General features: G+C 39.5%; 1 pseudogene; it reads right to left on the reverse strand.

Moving 5' to 3' along the window:
- Positions 1-3,786: 3,786 nt before the first annotated feature.
- Positions 3,787-7,741, reverse strand: LOC134477897 (putative DENN domain-containing protein 10 B; annotated as a pseudogene).
- Between the last annotated feature and the right edge of the window lie 1,261 nt (positions 7,742-9,002).

The raw sequence follows: 9,002 nt of genomic DNA on the forward strand, positions 1-9,002 counted from the left end.
TGTTTTGTTTTTGTCTTTTTGAGGCGAGGTCTCACTATGCAGTTTAGGCTGGCCTTGAGCTTAGCCCAGGCTAGTCTCCAGCTCACAATGATCCTCTTGCCTCAGCCTCCTGAATGCTAAGATTATATAGGTATGTGCCACCACACACGGCTGGTTTGAATTTTTGACACTTTTTTTTTCTTTTTAATCCCCAGCACCGGGATCTAACTCTGGACCTCGTGCTTGCCAGGCAGACACTGTGCCACTGAACTATATCCCCAGCCCTAACAGGAGGAGTTTGAACTTTATCTGAGCCCTGTACTCCCAGAAAGCAGTGAAGATTAAGAAATGCCCTGACCCTCTGGCATGTGAAACTGCAGAGAACTACCTCTTTTCCTGATTCTGTCTGGACTCCCTTGCTTACCTGCCTTTTCTTTCTTTATTCTTTTTAATTTATTTTTTAATTTTAAAGACAACAAAACAAAACAGTGGGAATGATTTCAAAAACAATACAGCAGGAAATCAACCAGAGTTACTACAACACATATTATTAACTTCTACACAGATATTCAGACCACCAGACACAGGCACACAAAGTTAATCAAACAGCACGAGCACTAAGTTGTGTTTAAAATATTCCTCATTAGTGAATATCCTCCCTAGTATGTCACAATAAAATCACCTCTGAAGTTACCCAGTGCATTTTTACAACAGGATCGGGAACAGGGACGTCAGATTTCTCCACATATGCTTCTAACATTTTGATTTTTCAAACCATGCGTCTGCAATTCCTACTTTAAAATTTGAATTTAATTAAAAATGCATTTAAATTTAATTTTAAAAATTTCTTTTTCTAATGAATGGCTAAATACAAAAATTTCAAAGGACCAGAGGGTCCCAACCCCAGCACCCCAGTTAACTATTTCAGGCAAGACACATGACTGATGAGGGGCTAGCTCACTGAAACTTTCCAGGTTCTTCTTCCTCCTAAGCCTACCTGCAAAGACAGAAAGTGGAGAGAAAAGAAAGAGGGAGAAAAGGCAAGCCAGTTTTCCTCTCACCTTAACTGGCCTCAGAGGCCCGTGGGGAATGGCACCAGTGCTAGTAAGGATGGCTGTGGGAAAAGAGAGTTAGGTCCCTGGGCGCACGGCCTTCCCAGTCACCAATGAAGACGGCAGCTCTGTTCCATTATATACTCCCTGCCATGAGGTTCTACAGGTCAAAGTGACGAGGTCAAGCAACCATACCCTGAAGCCACTGAAACCATGAGCTAAAATTAATGTTTTGTTCTTTAAGTTTATCTTGTCAGGTATTTTGTCATAGAAACAGAAAGCTGACTAACAGATGTGTATTTTTTAAAAATTGTGGTTGATAAAATTTCCTGTTTTCAGCCCATAATCTCTGGTCCTACCATGAAAGCATGTTATTTTCTCTTCTCTCTTTCCTTCACAGGTCTTTGGATTTCTTTCTCCTGTCTCTTCTGTTTTCATCAATGTTTTGGAAGCCTGATTCTAATACGTCTTGCGTATGTTGTCTTTCTCTTTCTTTCTTGGCCAGAACAGGCATACAGTGGATTTACTTTGATGACAAGCCTGGAGGAGGGGGCTCAGAAATTCCTGGAAAGGAACTTAGGCACCTGAATATTCATAAGAAGCACATCTGTGTATGGAACACTTATATTGAGACTGTGATAAAAAACAAAATAAAGACTTTTTTTCTAAGCTACTGTATCCTAACAAATATAAGCATGGTTCTTCTCCAGAAAACAGAATGCTGCACTAGATAATCTTTAAGAAGCTTTCTAGCTTTGATGTGTGAAATGAAATCTAACACCACCTGACCGGCGCAGCCCCCCAATGAGACAGGAGACGCTCTTGTGGGCGACAGTTAACTGCTGCTTTATTTACGCGGGCTCTGGTTTATATATTTGTCTGTGACCAATCACAGGCTGCCACGAGGAAGCAGGGCGGGAATGGGACGCAGGCTCTGGCTACTATATCCAGCTGTGGCCAATCAGGAGTTGCCACAGAGTACGGAGTGAGCACGGGGTGCGCACGGGTTGGCTAATTTAAAGTGGGACGTAGTGCATTGCGGAAGCTGGCGTGGTCCTTAGTCCCGGGTGGGGTATGGTATGTTGAGCGCCTGCGCCCAACAACCACCATACAGGTCTCTGGAGGTTTTGAATCTTTGCCTTGTTAGTATAGCACGTAACTGATTGCAGCTGTGATGCATCTGCTACTCTTATCATTGTGGAGAATACCTTGGCTTGGGTTCAGCCCTGTTGAATACAACTCCTGCCTCTGTTTCTTACTATCTGTGACTCCAGGTCAATAGTTTAAACTATCTGAATCTTACTTTTTCATCTGTAAAATCCAGCTAATATTAGGAGTTATTTCACAACATGAGATAGTCTAGAAGTTCTTTTCTTTTGTCTTCCCTCTATGGGCATCTCACAAGTTCTTCACTAATAATCAATGTTCAGTAGTTATAGATTTTTATTGGTGGTGTTATTGTACTTATAACTTAAAAGTTACAGCTTTTGTGAAGAATATTAATCCCAACTGTTACACTGTTCGTATGGAAAACTCTTATCCAAATGCTCATCATATGCTTTATGCCATTATTAGAAAGTAAAGATGAGCAGGGTGTGGTGGCACACACCTGTAATCCCAACCCTCAGGAGGCTGAGGCAGGAGAATTGTTACAAGTTTGAGACCGGCCTGGGCTACAAAGTGAGCTCAAGGCCCAGCCTGAACTACATAGCAAGACCCTGTCTCAAAAAGAGCCCCCCCACCGCAAAAAAAAAAAAAAAACCACCAAAAAGCAAAAAATAAAGTAAGAATGGACAAGGAGCATCACAGGTTGAAAAGACTAAAAGTGCTGTGAAGAAAACAGTGAATGATGTAGTAGATACATCTTCTCTTTGTCTACATATGGTTCTCTGCTGGGAACGTACGAGGACCATACTTTCCAGCTACTTTGCTATTAGTCCATGCCTCGTGACTAGTTCTCATCAATGTGCAGTCAAAGTGATGTGTATGCCAGGAAACTCAGAGTGGACACAAATTCTCCCTGGTCTGTCTTTCCTGAAGCCACTGGGAGCCCCTCTTCAGCTGGATCCTTGAGTGACTGTGTAGAACACATTAGATGTGGGGAATGGAAAAACTTTTGCTGTATTAACACTGAATACTATGGCATTCCCTGCTTTTTTCCAATGCAAGCAATAATGGTCAAGTTACCATAATATCGTGTTGCACTAAATCTACAATTACAGGGTATATAAGCCTTCAAGTTGCATTAAAAGGTCAAAGTGCTCACTATCTGTCTACTGTGATGGGCCCTTGCTAGGAATTTCCATGATAAAAACAGAATAATAATAGCTAACACTCATTTGGGACTTAGGATGTATAGGTACTTCTGTCCTAAGAGTTCCATATGTATAAACTCATTTAATCTGTTAAAAAGGTTTTAATTTAAGGCTACTAGGCTAAGATGATGCCCTCACTCTGGGTTGCTGTGTATACAAACCAGAGCCCAGTGTGGACAGTAGCACAGAACATAAGTTCAACCAATTAGAAACCCCCAGGTATTCTCTGACTAGGGAATTGTCACTTTAACCAATCAAACATAGTTTCTTTTTTGTTTTGTTGTTTTTATAAAGTACAAATTTAATTCTCAATTACTGGCTTCAGTAAACATCTCACTTCTGGTCCTTCCCACCCCAACCCAAGGAAGGAGGGGAAAAGCTACTTTTATTTTCACTGGACAAAAGAAATGGTATTCCAGGAAATGCCACAGATAAAATGAAAGAGTCAATAAAGATTTTTTTTTTCAAATGTATTTCCAGGTAAAATTGCAAAGCACAGTAGTACTGACTAAAAAGAAATCTTTCATAATTAATATGCATAATAAAGTAGTAAGCACACAATGTAGGGCTCCACATGAATTTGATAATTTTAAAGATTCCATTTATGAGAAAAGTAAGCAACTGAACGAGAATCACCTTGATATGTGTCCGGACTTTTCGTACTGAAGTTGTACGAAGGTTTGTTTGGTTTTTTTTTTTTTTCATTGTGGCCCCTGAAAAAAGTTGTTTCGCCTTCCCTCACCAGTCTTATGTAGTCATTGCCTGAGTCCCACAGATATTAATATACAAAAGGGTGGTCTTATGTCCTCCACATACAGAGACCAGTATCCTTTTTGAAGAATAGTGCTAGCAACAGAGTTAACTGTAGAGTACTAATGCCTTAAGTTTGTCAAATACTTTTGTAGCAGATTGTTAAAGCTGTCTACTCAACTATTAAGTCTATGAAAAAATGTTCAAAAGCTAAGAAAAAAATTTTTTCCCTTTTACACAAAAATGTAACTGTAGAGTCTCTCTTGAATTATCTTCTAGATCTTTTTGCAGAAAACTTAACCATGTGTTTCAGAAAATAGATTTTCCTTATGAGGAATTAAAGTTCTTTAAAAGAATACAAAGTAAAGTTTCAGGCAGGTTTCAGAAAATGAACCAGTAGTTTATGGCTACACAGTGAGACCAACAGGAAGTTTTAATGAAGGCTTCCGCATGTGGCACAGCTCACCCAGCACCTTTTCCCTCTCTCCAGGTCATGAGCGGGTTCAGATGTGGCACTTACAGAGCTATGTCCACTCTGACAGCAGGCAGGGCACTGAGAGAAAATCACAAATATCTTCATGTATTTCGGTGGTTTGTAGGCCAAACCTCAATACTTTCTAATAAATCATTTAAAAATATAACATTTTCTCTTTTATTTCCAGTACTTCAAAAGGAGAGCCCACTCACAGTCATCAGAAAAATCTGATGAAAGATGAGAAAATCTGTCTCAGCCAGATTTTCAGCATTTGTTCTGCTGTTGCTGAATGGTGAAGGAAGTTTTCCACTGCTGGTGAACATCATTTTTACTTTAATGCCTCAAAATTGAGGACTTTCTTTCTTCCATTGCCTATAACTTTAAAAAATGGTGCTAAGTTTCTTTCATTTTTTAGGGCAATACCCTTTATAACCTGGCCATCCCACTTGTCCAGATCTTCTGTGAATGGTACAATTAGCTGACTGGTTTTTTTGTGCAGTTTGCCCATTGTCATGGATTGTTTTGGAAGTGGATCAGAGGTGAGCTCACTGTCTGCCAGATTCACAAACACGTCATGAAGTTCCAGTATATTGCTTCCTCTAGGTCTACACACCCAGCAATGTAACATATGCACATCCACAGGGCTTCTGGCTCATCAGAGTTGAGATGTACATAAGAAATCGAGATGTTCCAACCCTGCTGATGCCACACCAAGGGAGCTGGATCTTGGCACAACTTCTGTTTGGGGGTAATAAGTGATGATTCATCTTTTTGCTTCAGTGCAGTTGCTGTGTGCAACATAACGGTTTCCATTTCAAATTGAGATATAACGTCTTTGCTAGAGCTTGCAAAGTATGTCTTTCCAGCACCAAAGTCCTTGCTAAGGAAACAGCCATTTTTCTCCACTCTGACATATCCCTTCCTGAGAACTGAGATATTACTGTCCATCATTTTAACTGGGCTCTTATGTTTCATGTATGTTCTACACAATACCTCAGGGAAGGCAGCATATTTTTCCAGGTTAGAATTTTCGACGGTCAGAACAACAGAAAAATGAATCACCTTTTTCAAAAACTGAAGAATCTGGAACTTCATGTGTTGTGATATGAAACCATGTTCTTCTGCACTGGCCAAAGAGAAAAGGATGAAGTTTGTTTTCATTGGTAAGGCAGCATTTTCTGAGCAGCAGATTCTTTCATGTGGCTGTTGTGGGGGAAAAAAAGTAACTCTGTACCCACAGTACTTCTCCATTTGGGCAAAAATCAGATCATAATAATGTTAATAATTCTGTATTAAGACACACTAATACTACCCCTGGTTGAAGCAACCTAGCAACTTGTTTTTCCCTATGTGAAAGTCTAGGTGGGCCTTCTAGGTTGCTAAGATGCTCCACAATGCCAGTCAACTGGGCCTCTTTTCCTTTGATACTCTTTTTTCTGCATCCAGCTTTTTCCTTCAAGGACTTGTCTCTGATCAGGTCCCCTGGAAAACATTATTCAAGATAGAGACTGACAGGAAGAAGTTTATTGGATGTGAGCTGCCCCTCGGAAGAGGAAGCAGTCTTAAGTCCTTGCAGCAGGTGACAGCTCTTGGAACAGAGTGCAGCTAGAGCAAACAGCTAAGGGAATGAGGCTAGTGGCTCTGAGGAGGCATCCGGGAAATGTCCTAAGGTATCACTTTAGGGCAAGTCTTGGAAGTTGCAGATGTCACTTCTATTAACTTTTCATAGGCCTGTACTTAGTCATCTGGCTGCCGGCCGTTTAAGGCAAGCTGGGAAATCAAATTCTTGTCTGAGGAGCTCTGGCCTAGCCAAAATTTTATTTCCAAGAAAAAAGTGGAGAATAAATAAATACTCAAGAGAAATAGTCATTTCTGTAACACTCTTCAAAACTGATAAAAATGTTTCATAAATTTTTTTATGCAAGAATAATGTTTGGGAACTAGATGGGCAGAATTAAAGGTTCATGTGTAAGAATAAATATCCAGGAACAGCTAAGGAAGTCAGAAAAAAAAATAAAAAGGAGAACATGCTGGCTCACATGTTTAAATACTCCAAAATTAGAACAATATGATCTTGGCATAGGAATATACAAATAAGAAATCAAAACAGCATAAAGAAACCAGAAATAGTTGCAGACTGCTATCCACTTGGTTTGCATGCTGTCCCTGCAGAGTGGCTTAGAAACAGTGTCTGTCCAGGCTGGCCTCTCCCCATGTTGTTTTAATTGTGCGTCACCTGAAGACACAGCTGCGGAGAACACCAAAGTGCAAGATGGGGATCCCTTGGCTCAGGCTGTGAAGGAAGGGGGTGAGAGGTGCAGTAGGCTCTGTAAAGAGTTCCAGCACAGGCACATCTTCCAGCGCCCCAATATAAATAACTTCTGTAGCCAAGGTTGATGGCACCGGTGTAAACAACTTGTATAGCCAAGGTCATTCCTGGTATGTGGCCATTGTTGTGTATTTAAGTATAAATGCAGACTGCTGTGAGGGCTGGGGAGTCTTAAGTGGCTGATGACTACAGAGTGTGCAGTGGCAGCTAAGATGACTGGGACCTGCAAAAGAGGACTAACTGCCAAGAGTCAGGACTGTCAGGAGTGTACAGTGCTCCGGGTCCTTGGAGTAGATAAACAGATGGACCATAGCTATGCAGCTGAATAAAAGATGTTTAATCCAGTCCATGACTCTGGATCTCTTCTTTGGGCTCCTCATATCTCATGTGAATCCTCCCAGGCTGAACTGGTGATGTGAAAATCCCTGCACTAGGACACATGGTAACTTAGTGGTTAAGGACGACTTATTCCAAACATGTTGCTGATGAATACCTCACTATACACATCATCATATTAAAAAGGCTTACTTTATATAACATAGAATATATTTCAAATGGATTTGAGAGACAAAGGTAGAAAAAAGTAACAATGGAAATTTAGCCCTGGAAGATTCTGTTTAGATATGAAGCATAAGTTCAAGAAATCTGTTGTAACAATGACTATAATAACAGTGCATTTCCTTGAAGATCACTGAGAGTAGATGTGTTCTCACCACAAAAAAAAGTATGTGACATTACACATATATTAGCTCATTTGAGCCATCTACAATGTGCATATATTTCAAAGTATTCATACAGGTTAAATATTTTATTAGTCAATACAATAGAATAAAAAATTTAGCTATAGGTATTGGAGGGATTTTTGAGCAGGAAACCTAGAAGCTATAAAAGTAAATGTGAATAACAATACAAATATAAAAATATTACAGTGTAGAAAATACCATCAGCAAGTTCAACAGACAAATGATAAATTAGAAAAAATATTTCTAGCACATGTGAAAAAAAAGGGTTAACAGTTTTGCTATACAAAAAAGTTGGGAAAGGAAATTTAATAGAAAAAGGAAAAAGGTCTACAATAGATCTTGGGGGTAGAGGGCTTGCAACCCTGCATAAGGCCCTGGGTTCAATCCCCAGCACTGAAAGAAAAGAAAGAAGAGAAAATTTGTAAATAGGGAAGTCATGAAACAACAAATCAAAGTGGACACAAAACATAGAAAAAATACCAAAATGACTAATCACATGAAGAGTCAGAGAACTGCAAACTAAAGTAACAAATGAAATTTCCTTTTATAGATTAGCAAAAAGAAACAACTGCTATTTCTCTTAGTCATAGGAATACAAGTATGAATTTAAATGTTGATTGTTGGGGCTGGGGATTTAGCTCAGCGGCATAAGCGCCTGCCTTGCAAGCAGCCAGTCGTGAGTTCGATCCCTGGTACCGATAAAAAACGAAAAAGACCAAAAAAAAAAAAATAAATAAATAAATAAATGTTGATTGTTTCAGTACTTGGAGAAAAATTAAAAATATATGAGGTATGATCAAAATATATAGTGAAGCTGGGTATGGTGGCACATACATGTAATTCCAGGATTTGGGAGGCTGAGGCAGGAGGATCACCATAATGACAAGGCCAGCCTGGACTACACAGTGAATTCAAGACCAGCCTGAACAGTTTAGTGATACTCCCATCTCAAAAGGGGAAAAATCTACATATTTCAGTCACATTCTATATATATTCAGCTGGGTATGGTGGCACATACCTGTAATCCCTGCCTTGTGGGAGGAGGATCTCAAACTCAAGGCTAGCCTAGGCAACTGAGCAAATTAGCCAAACCTTGTCTGAAAAATTAAAAATGAAAAAGGCGCTCTGAATATAGCTCAGCAAAAAGGCCTTTGAGTTTATCCCCAGTGCTGGGGGACAAAGTAATCTTACTTTTAGCAATACTATTTGTAATAATTTTCCTTTTTAAATAAAAATACCAGTATGAAAGGATAATATGTAAAGAAGATTTATGCATTCTTATTTGCCACAGGAAAGACCTTAAAATCAGAAATTAGGAGTAACAATGATTAAATACATCACAGTTCATTGTATGAACCA

Source organism: Cavia porcellus, unplaced genomic scaffold (genome assembly GCF_034190915.1).
Source record: "Cavia porcellus strain 051 isolate PalLab524CR breed Dunkin Hartley unplaced genomic scaffold, mCavPor4.1 scaffold_1, whole genome shotgun sequence".
In the NCBI taxonomy this organism is placed as follows: Eukaryota; Metazoa; Chordata; class Mammalia; order Rodentia; family Caviidae; genus Cavia; species Cavia porcellus.